This window comes from Rhipicephalus sanguineus, chromosome 1 (genome assembly GCF_013339695.2).
Source record: "Rhipicephalus sanguineus isolate Rsan-2018 chromosome 1, BIME_Rsan_1.4, whole genome shotgun sequence".
Lineage (NCBI taxonomy): Eukaryota > Metazoa > Arthropoda > Arachnida > Ixodida > Ixodidae > Rhipicephalus > Rhipicephalus sanguineus.
In genome coordinates, this window is record NC_051176.1 from 266,044,231 (window position 1) to 266,057,133 (window position 12,903).

The following is a 12,903-nucleotide window of genomic DNA, read 5'->3' on the forward strand; positions in this document are numbered from 1 at the left end:
AATTTGTTTTTGTAGTGAACAGAATCACTAAAACTAATGCGAGAAACGTGAAACCAAACCACAGAGTAAGTGAACGAGTAGACGAGAAAAACTGGCGCGGAATTCTCGAGCGCTCTCGAGATGTGTTGCGAGAGAAGACATTGCATGCGTTTTTGCGACTGTGTGCGGATAGCATGCTTGGCACACCGCTAGTAAGAATGTCTGCAGATACGCGGATGCGGCCGGTGCAGAATAAATAAAGCTCGTGGAGGCGAAACCAGGCATGTCTCCTAAAGGAATCGCCCGAGAACAGCGCAACCTAATAAAGTATAAATATGGTTTTTTACCTGTCAAAACCAAGATATGATTATGGGGCACGCCGAATTAATTTTGACTGCAGGGGATTCCTTGACGTACACTTGTATCGTCGCTTGCATCAGCACTTGTATCAATTATCGCCTGGATCATACAATACCTAACTGCACGTAGCCAAAGGGTTATTTTTAACAACGCAAGCTCTCACGAAGTTGGAGTGACATCTGGGCTTGTGCAAGGCTCTGTTTCGGGCCCTTTGTTGTTTTTAATTTTTTCAAGTGATATTAGCGATGGTCTCTCATCTTCTGTGCGATTATTCGCACATGACTGCGTGTTATGCAGAATAATCCGCGCTCCACGCGATTATGTTTCGTTGCAAGACGACTTAGACAAGTTATTTAATTGATGCGACATTTGGAAAATGCGCATAACTTTTGAGAAGACTGTATAAGGATGTCATTTACACGATAGCAGATAACTCACGAGCTTGATTATGACCTAAATGACAACCACATTTCGTCAGTAACAAAATTTAATTATTTGGGAGTATTCTTAACAGAAACTTTATCCTGGGATTGTCATATCCGTTATGTCACGGCCAAAGCCTGTAAAGTGTTCGGCTTCGATCCTGCGGAGAAACGCAAAACACTTCCCGATAGAAACAAAACAACTACTGTATCGAATGAATTCACGGTCTATACTCGAGTACGCTTGCGTAGCGTGGGACCCGTGGTTAAAAAAGGACATCAAAGTTCTAAAAAAGGTACAGAATATAGCGGTAAGATTTGTTCTCAATAATTATAGACGACCATTTAATATATCCCTTGCAAGAGAGAGTTTAGGATGGGAAACGCTGGAAATGCGGAGGAAAAAGTTACGATTAAAATTTTTTCATAACATATTTCATTCCATAGCAGGTATAGATAAAGATAAGTACATATTTCGACCGCACTACATCTCAACACGAATCGACCATTCAGACAAGGTTAGAGAGTACAAGTGCCGAACTGAGTCGTTTAGGAATACATTTTTTTCCACGCACAATTTCGTAGTGGAATCGTCTAACCAATGATGTTGCCGCCGTCAACTATAACACTGCTTTCTGCTCCTTGTTCTGATGCTATGTGACTTTGTTGTCATCAAGAATATTGAGTTTGGGGTCCAGTGCTTATTACTTTTGTAATGTTTTTTTTTTTTTCATCTTGTATATTTTTACATTGCAATTGATGCCTGTAAATATGTATTTATTACCAATTATGTACTGTTTAACCCCCCGCCCCCCTCTGTAATGCCTTATGGCGCTGAGGGCACATTGATAAATAAATAAATAAATAAATAAATAAATAAATAAATAAATAAATAAAACCTAAGTACACGGATATGCTTGCATATCGCCCCCATTCGAAAGCGGCTGCCGTGATCGGAAATCGAACCCGCATCCTCGAGCTGAGCCCGAGACACAACAACGCAACCTGATCACCACTTTCGAAGTATGTACGGCGTAGCGTGGGTACGGTTGACGATGCTTTGCATGCGTATATATATATATATATATATATATATATATATATATATATATATATATATATATATATATATATTATATATATATAGAATATATATATATATATATATATATATATTATTATATATATATAGATATATATATATATATATATATACACACATTATATACCTGGACCAACATCGCTACTGTTCTCGTCATTGATGTGACGCTTGAGACAAGCAAAAAGCGAAACAAAAAAAACTCATAGTACAAGCGAGCGCATTATCTTGGCGCGACGCGGCGGGCATCGAAAGAGTCCGTGCCGTGACGTCATCGTGGCCTCCTGCTATGCGGCGCCACCCCAACTTCTCCGGGCTATAACGTGAAGCCGGTATAACGCCAAGGCGAAGGAAGAAGGAAAAAATAAAGAGACAACGGATATTTGTTGTTGATTTGTGGAAGTATACTAAAGTAACGTTAATAGTCATTGATAGTTGCGTTTCAAAGAAAAAATTCCGAACTCTGACGCAAGTCGCTTGCCTTGACTTTTGGTGGAAGCACGCCGTCGAACGGTTGTAGAGGTTGACAGCCAACAGAAGAGAAAATACCGACGGTCTCTCGCAGTTGCTATAGTGACCTTCTCATAGCGTTTTCGAACGACTGGAAATCAAGGGTCGACATCACTAGGAGGTCATGATAAATGGATCTAGCCAACTGTAATACCAAAAATAGCATTGACCAACACTTCTTACGAACGACAGAACTTAATATCGGGGTTGTATCAACATGAATCCAAAGACACACTCAACACACCGAGTGCTTAACCTGCCACGCCCTTACCCCCCCCCCCCCCTGGATTCTTTCCCGCTTTCCCACCCTGACATAAAAAAAAAATATTCCCGGATACACCACTTTATGAATAATATGGATAACCATGCATAGACGCGCTGCCTGTATCTCTATACGGTTTTCAACGGGAGTTCCTTGATCACTTGGTTCCTTCTTCGGCAATCACGAATCTGCGATTTTAGTCGCTTCCCGAAGGCACATGCACAAGAAGCTATATATACCTGTCCTTCAGTAAAACTTCTTTTGGGCCTAGTTGGTTCATAATCCTAGAGGTACATTTACAGCGCAAACGTAAAGACGCACCACAAAGAAAAAACGACACACACAAGCGCTGACTATCAACTGACTTTATTAAGGCGATTGTCAATGCATTTATACCTCCAAGGCAGCCTTACCGCACATGCGCCACGCAATCAACATAAAAACAAAACTGAAACAAGGTGGAAACAAAGAATCGGTGTATTACATACGCGATGAAATGAAATCAAACTCAGATGAGTGCAGAGACAGAGACGTGTCGCTTATGCAAAGATGAGCCCTTTTTCTGATATGATAGGCTTCTAATGCCAGCCGCGCATGCTCATTGTGGCTCCTGCCAAGGATCGACGTCCCTTCAAATCGTGCCTCACAATTCGTGCCTCGCAGATAAAGGAGCCCATCTTGTGGCTCACATTAACGCTTGCTGCAATTGAGAGGCACGATTTGAAGGGACGTCGATCCTTGGCAGGAGCTACAATGAGCATGCGTGGCTGGCATTAGAAGCCTATCATATCAGAAAAAGGGCTCATCTTTGCATAAGCGACACGTCTCTGTCTCTGCACTCATCTGAGTTTGATTTCATTTCATCGCGTATGTAATACACCGATTCTTTGTTTCCACCTTGTTTCAGTTTTGTTTTTATGTTGATTGCGTGGCGCATGTGCGGTAAGGCTGCCTTGGAGGTATAAATGCATTGACAATCGCCTTAATAAAGTCAGTTGATAGTCAGCGCTTGTGTGTGTCGTTTTTTCTTTGTGGTGCGTCTTTACGTTTGCGCTGTAAATGTACAGTGGTCAACTGTCATATCTATTACGACGGAGCGTCGTGCTCCGAACTGCACGAGCGACATCTACAGTTGAAATGGGGCACCTCTGAGCATGCGCAGCCCCACTGATGCGCCTACCTCGCATTTTCGATCGTTGGTTATCACCGCGAATGCAACAATTGCTTTGGCCGTTGGAAGCGCTGTCAACAGTTTATCACAAAAACAAAAAAAGAAAAAAAAAGAAAAAAAGGAAACGAAGCGAAGCGAACCGTTGTCAGCGCGCGATGAAAGCTATGCTGCGTGTTGATTTGAAGTTTGCGGTCACATTGTCCCAGCAGCAGATTTGTGTCCACTTATAAGTTTTCTGCGGTTTTTCGCGTCAGGCTGCTTGATCTTAAGCCGACGCTTGATAGCTCCGTAGAACTTCACCATGGCTCCGCGCTTGACACCAGATGAAAGAAGAGCCATCACGGTAATCCCTCCGTCAGAGAATTCAGAGCTTACAGCTGTCTGGTGGAGCTGCAACGCGCTATTAGTCGGTGTATGTGCAACCACTTGCAGTCCCAGATAATAAACTACGACAAGGTTTCTGCAGCGGCTAAGTTGCCGCTTACTCAAACTTAAACTGTCAGCAATGAATGTCCACTCACGAAGCGCACAAGGAAATAATACCGCATGCATGGCTTCATATTACATATGACACCTTTATTGATATGCATACATGAGTTAATTTTAATAAATATCCAAAGTCAAGGATATCCACACAGCGTTTTTTCTGCATGCGCAATCCAAACCTACAATTAGTCGCAATCAACGGACCGTTGGTTAGTGATGGTTAATAACAGGTTGATGAAATTCAACCATAGGACACGGCAATAAATGCATTGAGCTATGAAAAATTCACAGAGCGATGCGCAATATCCATTGTCCGACGCATTGTCGGTATGATATGAAAATGCGAACCGAGAATAAGTGCGCAGTATAAAACACGCCGATCCGGTGATTGCACTCTCTCTCTTTTTTAGGCGCTATAGGTTGACAGCGCTTCTGACGGTGAAATCGGTTGTCGCGGCCGCGGCGATAACAAGGACGGAAATTACATGGCGAGCGCATCAGCAACACTGCGCATGCTCTGATGTGGCCCGTTTCAAGCTGTAGATGTCGCTCATGCAGTTCCGAGCACGACGCTCCGGCGTTATAGACATGAGAGTTGACCACTGTACCTCTAGGATACCTGTCCTCTTCAATTGTGGGCATTGTGGCTCCCGTTCGGCTGTTCCACTTTCATCCCAAGGCTCTCTAAGCAAAAAGAAGCTCACCTTTTACCAGGAGCAACACGCCTGCACAGCGATCCAGAAAAACTAAATAGGCATACCTGTTCCTGGTTTCCAGAATCGTTTGTCACGTGCGTAGAATGATACGGTTGCGAGAGTGCAGTTTCACCGTTGGCCCCGACTTAGAGATAGCGGGCATTGTAGGCGCATAGCCGTGGCTTCCCTCAACAGCTGTGCACGAAGAGCGGCGAATGCGTGAGTAAGCGTCGTTGCTGTCGTCGAGAAGTCCAAGCCTGCAAAGTGCGTCTTTGCAGCTGTCCCGAAACTACAGACGCAGCTGTGACGCACTTCCCTCTTCGCTTTCACTTCCAAGGGAGATCACGCACACGTGCTTTTTCCGAGCTGTGGGCCGTTGCACTTGCTTTGAAGGTCCCTGCTACGATTTATATACAATAGCATGCTTGTGGCGTCAGTGCGTATACACATACGATAGTGTTTTCCTAAATATGTGTATAGCTGCAGATGGACGTATGTTCTATTCGCGGATTTCGTGTTGTGCCGCCAGGCTGTGCTGCTTGAGTTCATCTAGACCATTAGTGGACGTGCCAGTCTGCATTTCTTAATGTGCTGCATTGAATGCAGTACACGCAGAACATAGGAACAAAGGCCACAGGGTACTGCGTGCTCCGTGCGGCCTTTGTCATCTGTACCGTTTTTATCACAGGCGCCATCATCGTACCAAGAAAGACGCTATTACAACTATCGTTATAACTTGAATCACTTCGAAAAATTCCGTAAAGATCTACAGTTGAAGGGGAAGTACGCGCTAAGCTATGACTTGGGCGTGAATGCAAAATGGTTAACACCGACTTAACATAAAAATTCCAAACAACAAAATGGTATAGACGTTTCGCGACATGTGTATGCAGGTTGTATATACACAGTGGCACGAGTGAGGAAAGACACGGAATACGCCGCAGGCTCTTGCTCCGTAGTCTAAGGGTAGCGCACTGCACGTCGCTTCTACTTATAGCATGCGATTCTTCCGTATGTAGATAAGCGATTGTTTCTTTTCAAGAGCGCGCACTTTCACATCTATTCCAGGATGCACGCCGTGGCGCGACGACTGGAAATTGACGCTTTTTTTTAACAGTGGCGCCGCCGGCCAGCAAGGACGATTGAAAAGTGAGACGAATCATTAATCAAAGCTGACAGTGAGAGAAACACAGAGGGAGGAGGGGAGCGTCTGTCGCCGCACTGCATCATACCTCCACATACGTCACCGTGCACTCGTGCGAGACCACAACCTTGCGGTCCTCAGCCTTGCTTTGAATCTGCGGCTTCGCGCGCGCGATCGCTTGCCGAGAGCGCTCGTCGGCATGGCAACGTAACCTCTTTGTCGATGACAAGCATGGCTTCCCGCGGCATGTTTTGGTGGTCGTCGCGCTGGCTGCGTCGGTGGCGTCATGCATCACGGTCGCCGCGCGCGCGCTCGCGCGCTCTCTCTGCATGAATCGCTTCGCCGGCACTCAGTATATGCCGCGTATAGCTCCGACTTGCTCGAGGATGCTGCGCAGTTTCATTTACGCGGATATTGACCTACCGCATGCCGTGCACGCGGGGTCACGAAAGTGCACGCCAAAACTCACGCTCTCATAACCTCGCCCGCACGATGCATACCGGAAACGGCGGCCCGATTTGGGGCTCAATTACAGCGCGTAGTATCGTTTTTCTGTGTTTTTTTTATCTGGGAGGGTTGTTGGTGGGTCTCTAATGACACAGGCCGGCTATTTATTTATCAGTTATGTAAAAACTTATGGGACTGGCTACATAGAGAAGCACACGAAACAATATATTGCAATCTATTCTATATGCTCTTCTTGGAGGAAATGCAACCACACAGCCCCGTAACGTGTGTGTGTGTGTATATATATATATATATATATATATATATATATATATATATATATATATATATATATATATATATATATATATATATATATATATATATATATATATATATATATACCGAGTGTGTGTGTGTGAGCTACAGAACTTTATACCAACTAGTTGGACACTGATAACCCCGCACAGTACCGAAAAAAAAAAAAGAAGACGCAAGCGGACAGTTTGCTCTGCTTGACGGTGCCCTCGATAATTCGAGTTTCTCTTCACACGCAGTAGAATAAAACTGAGGCGCAGTAATTATGGTCGGAGGTCCGAATTCACAAACATTTTTCTTGGCAAGAGTTTATTTCCCATTCGCCTACCTGCTTCGCTAATGACATGTCCATCATAGATATTTGCTAAAATATTCTCCCATGCCGCTGCTGGAGGGCTGGAAGTCGATACGACAAGAGGGAAAGTATGTGGACGTAGTACGTAGACATAACAGACCTTAATTAAGAAGGGCCGCGGCCAACAATAAACCACAACACTTGTCAGTTACAACCAAGGGAGGATCCAGAGGGGGTGGGGAATACGGACCTCCCCCTTCCCATAATTTTTAAATGTGTGCCCTTAAATACACGGATATACGACCCATACCCAACTGTATGTATCGCACTTTCCATAAGCTGGCCTTCTCCCCTCCGAAAAATCCTGTATCCGCCTCAGGTTACAACGCTCTCTTTAGATGAAATTTCGTTATGGCGAGGTGTGTTTGAAACACCTGAACCCGATCACCGCTCTCATAGAAGTAAACAAAAAAGTTCGTTCATGTCGGCCACGTGAAACAGAATACCGCGTTTACAAAAAGAACGCCAGCATTTATGCCAGTCACGGTTATGTCGGCAAGCGCTCAATTTACTCCTGTAAAACTAGAAGCGACGATATCGCAACACCACCAAATTATGGCTATATTTAAAGTATATGAAGCACGTTAACGCAGTCATTGCCTCATGCAAATAACTATGTTTGCATGGTGTGTCGACAACTATAATTGGTTAAAGAGAAGCATCGTTTTGTGAACAACCTGCAAAAAAAGAAAAAGGAATACGAGCGCCAGCGTTGCGGTGCGTACAGAGACTCATCCAAGCCAAGTGAGAAAAGAAAGAACCAAATAGACAACACTATAGCTGAAAGTAGACAATTATTAGAACCGTGAGCTTTCGGGTGCAGTGTAAGTACTAGCGCGACCACGATATCGTAAGAGCGAGGACCATACATGCATCCATAGACGGTGAGACGGTACCGTCAGAAAAACTACGAGCAAGACCACGCACAAATGAACTGTGTCAATTTGCCTATACGCACCTCCGTATGTTTTGGATTGTAGAAAAAAGAGAGAGAGAGGCGACCGGATAACGGTTCATATAATTTGTTGCTGGGCTGCAGTTCGTTCATAACGCTTAAATAAAAACGAACGTTATAGGTAGGAACTAAGAAGTCAAAAAGGACAAACTGCCTGCACTAATAAGTTTCTACCGGGTAACGTTAGGAAATTGCTAGTGCGCAGCTTCATTTTTCAAATCCTGTTTACAACGTACTCCAAGAGCGTTGCCCCTGACGGGGCGACACGTTTATGCGCGAGCTCACGAGGCGGGTTAACGTACGTGGCTCCCGCGCTTTCCTGTTCTCCGAGTGCATCTCGCTTCGCCGGTTGCCCTTTACGCGTCTTACGAGACTGTCTCGGGTAGCACACGCAAGAGATCCCGGGGACACCAGGCCAGCTGGCGTGCAGCACGTGCTCAGACATAGCGGAGACGAGCAATACGCACCTGTGTGAAGTCTCGCTCGAAGGCATCCGATACACCGTGGCGCAGCAACCCGCGAACGCTGGGAGCAGCACGGAGCGGGTTCACGCCAAAACGAGGCCGTTTGACCGCCTTACCTGGATGCCGCGACCAGCGCGCACGGAGGAACCGGCCGAGCCGCCGCCCGCGCGGCTGGCTCGCCCCAAGGCCGCAGCGTCACAGGGGACTCGATGGCGATGGCCACCGGAAGGCGGCCGCTAATCCTTCTCTCGTAACGCGAGGCCGCCTCTAACGGTGCGTGGCGGCAACGCTGCGCATCATTCGGCGTATATATATACGCCGGCGCCAGAACACTGCTCACGCGCATACGCCCCAGGAACGAGAACATGGGACGCCTTCCAGCGCGCCGGCAGTCGGTCCCGGTGCTTTCAGAACCGCGTGCCATTAGGTGCCTCTTTATTATTTGTCCTCCCGCCGAGAAAGTGGTTATTGATTGTTATTTCATGGTCAAGCAAATGGGCTTACTTATTATATACAGCGTCAGGAGGTCCCAAAGTTAGAAACTGTCGTGGGGACCTCCTATATATAATTAGTGGGTATACATGAGAGTGTTAGCAGCGTTTGTGGGAACTGTGCGTGGGTACAACTTAGTAAAAAAAAAAAAAAAAAAAAAGATTGGCAAAGGATAGCACGGTGAGCCCGCAAGCGTTTATGTCGTTGCAGGGCTGTCCGGACATTAACAGAACGTAGACCGGAGTGACGCGCATACAGCTGACGAGTCGCAGTTCGGTTCGGTCATTACCGGCCGTCGCGCCAGCACGGGTGGACCAGAGGAGCGCATTACCAGCCTTTCACACCCATGGTGCGCAGGTTCGGTACGAATACGCTGCAGAATGTGGTTAATAAATTTGAAGGCAATCGTGATGCTGGCCGTATCATCAACAAAGACGGATGGCCAATGACAAAGAGCACTTAAGAAATGAAAGCTACGCAAGATATGATAATCATTCGGAACAATTCTCGTATCCATATCGTTCGGCCTCCCTCGAGGCTCTCGTAAGCGTTTTTTATCTCTCATATACTGGAAACAGAACGCATATTCTATAAGTTAGAATGACGTATTCTCGAGTTGAATGGAATGGCCAGTATTCGATTCGTATTCCAAATGCATAATATTGCCATACCACTGTAACTTCTGTCGGGTGAAAGTTTTATTGTAAATATAGACAGGCGTAAACTTCAAACTTCGTAGCCAATTCTTGTGTTATGAGGTTTCAACTTCCGGAAGAACGCAAGTGGTTGTGAAGGACGCAGTTCGTTAGAGCTCCGTCTAAACTACTCCTGTGGTTCCTTAAGGTACAAAAGCGCTTTTATATTCTAACTGCGTCGGAATGCGGCTGTCGTGGCTACAAATCGAACCCGCGACCGCGTGCTCAGCAACGCACTGCCATAGACGCTGCGGCACCACAGCAGGCAGTTTCTGGATTATTTTTGCTGAAAACACTGCCACAGCTCGATCGCACGAGCGACAGGACTCGGGAGAAATCTGGTAAAGCAAAATAATCAAGTTATTCGGCCAATTAGTTCTGCGGTAGCCTGCAAAGTGGTGGAATGTTTATAAGAGAAAATATTAAAAGGAAAATATCCCGGACAAGGACGAATTTTTCTACAGTTGCGAAACTTTTCCCGAGAAATCCCGCCCGGGTTCCTATAGCTCCGTGCTGCATGTATTATTCGCATCAATGCAACCGTGGCCACCATCTTAGGTTACTAGACCATCGCTGTGACTGTCACGCTTCCTAATGAAGAAATGTGACAGCACGACAGGCGCGTCTTGCATCCAACGACAAATCGGCAGCTATATGATGATCCCGCGACCTTCGGGTCAGCAATCGAGCGCCATAACCACTAGACCACCGTGGCGGGGCGCACTCGGTAGTGGGGCTTGCATGGGCGTCCGGAGGGGGGTGCAAGGGGTGCAGCTGCCCCTCCCTGGAATTTCGGATGATATTTTTCTATGCGATAGCAATGAGCTACACAGCTTGATTAGCACACTCAGGTCCAGATCTTCTCTATTTCCAACCAATTTCGCACGTTGCACACTACTGACTAATCTTGCAGGTCATGTCGCGGCAGTGAAAGCTGTCAGTGCTGGATCTATCCCTCCCTCCCTGCACCCCCCTGCAATAAGTTCTGCGGACGCCCTTGGGGCTTGCCCAATTCCTGTGGCGGATACATGCCCGAGGTTTTTTGTCCGCGCTGGACAGATTAAGGCCGGCTTAAACAGCTCCGCTGTTAAATTAAAACAAGCAATAACGTTAGCTGGGACACAAATTTGAAAGGCGGTCGCTAAGGTGCTTGCCCGCTACGCTGCAGGGCACAGCTGCCAGAGAGACGCCCACCAAACCTCCTGTTCCCTGCCCAGCGCCGCATCCAGGTCTTCAAGGCGGTTCTTCGCTTCCTTGGGGACACTGGACTGGACAACCGGCACCCTCCGCGTCCTCGGCCATGGACGCCATTCTCCTCTCCTTCTCCTCTCCTCATCTTTATTAGCCTCTCCCAATTCCCCTACAGGATCTGAGCCGTGCTCCAAACTGCAGAAGTAGCGTCTTTTCCTCTCCTCAACCTCTCCTCCTGCTCCTCAGACCGTTGTGGACAAAAGCGAATGTTGATGCACATGTGCCTAAGGCTGCAGTACTCAGAAGCTAGAGCCGCCCCTATACAGTGTATGACTTAAGTGAGCTGAACGGTAATTTTGAATGCGTAATGTGTTTACCGGTGAAAGAGAACGGCGCCACACTCTTGCTTGCGACCATTCACAAGCTAGGGCTCATATCTCGCTAGGGGACATATTAGACAATTTTCGTGTGGCTTAGGTTACATATTGTTACCGCTTCTTGCAAATGAAGTGACTTATAAATCTGCGCTTATAAACCTGCGGGTGTCGGGCAGGCCTCACTACGAGAGGATAGCCTGATCAATTATCTATCTATCTATCTATCTATCTATCTATCTATCTATCTATCTATCTATCTATCTATCTATCTATCTATCTATCTATCTATCTATCTATCTATCTATCTATCTATCTATCTATCTATCTATCTATCTATCTATCTATCTATCTATCTATCTATCGTTGTGAAATGCTCAATCGCCTCCGACCACCGCCACAGTTTTGAAGCCTTTCCTATATTGCGACAACGTATGTGTACCAAGGGCGCGCCGTCGATAGGTGGTCATTACGACTTCGTGACAATGACCGCGGCTGCCCTCGTCCCTGAAGCGAGCGCGCGATGCTTGTCTCACGGTCACACCGCGCTACACAGTGAATGGCCTTTGTCATGCCCAGCTCGTCGCCACACGGCAGGCGCGCCGTCGCAAGTGGCGAGAGAGTGCGGTCTTGAAGTTGTACGTCTCCTGCTTCGAAAAGCAAGAACTGTGAACGCAGCGCAATAGAGGCAACAATGTATGTTTTATTTTTGTTTTGTTCTTAAGGGGGGGGGGGGGGCTATACGTTTTACTAATAATGCAACTTTTAAAACATGTGATAATCAATTATCACTTATTGAAACTTGCTAATTAACTTGATCATTTACTTTATACTACTTGTAGCAATTACGGAATTGAAGCCGGTGATTGAGTATGTATACACTCTAAAGGAATTCTCAAACCATGGAGCGAGAGTTCCTTGCTCCGTGCTTCGAGTTTCGAAATATCCACCCTGAAGCTGTGTGACAAATTTCGTCGGTGCTCGATATTGTGCTGTATATTGTTGCTGGTTGGCTGACTGACTCAGATATTATTCGGAACATTACTGACATTTTGCGCGCGCTTAGTGTGATGGAATACACACCAGGGGATGGGAAACGCAGCCGACGGTGGCAGGTACTAGGAGTGATGAAAATAATAAGTTCGCAGGCATGAGTTCGAACCAGATCGCGGAGGACAAGGTGAATTGGAGAAAACTGAGAGAGGCCTTCGTCCTGCAGTAGACGTAAGTTACTGCTGATGATGAATGATGCTGATGATCCCTTGGCAGAGCACATCGTCTTCTGCAATACTGCTATCGGAGGCCATGCAGACACCAACATAAGTATCTATACACTCTTATTCAAGTACCGTATAACGTCCGGCACATAAACGGCCCATTTTTATTCCACCACAACGTACTGCATATAAGCGGCCCTTCAATCGCCATTAAGCGTGACAAATTCTGCGGTGACGGATTGGGCCCGCTATATGCGGCCGCGAGCG

At 46.4% G+C, this 12,903-nt stretch overlaps 1 protein-coding gene across 1 annotated transcript in view; it reads right to left on the reverse strand.

Moving 5' to 3' along the window:
- The window catches only part of LOC119378898 (uncharacterized), a 28,819-nt gene extending 19,868 nt beyond the window's left edge, over window positions 1-8,951 (reverse strand). The window contains exon 1 of the mRNA XM_037647959.2: window positions 8,784-8,951. The gene's annotated coding sequence lies outside the window, so the exon portion shown is untranslated. The remainder of the gene's footprint in view (window positions 1-8,783) is intronic.
- Window positions 8,952-12,903: the final 3,952 nt, after the last annotated feature.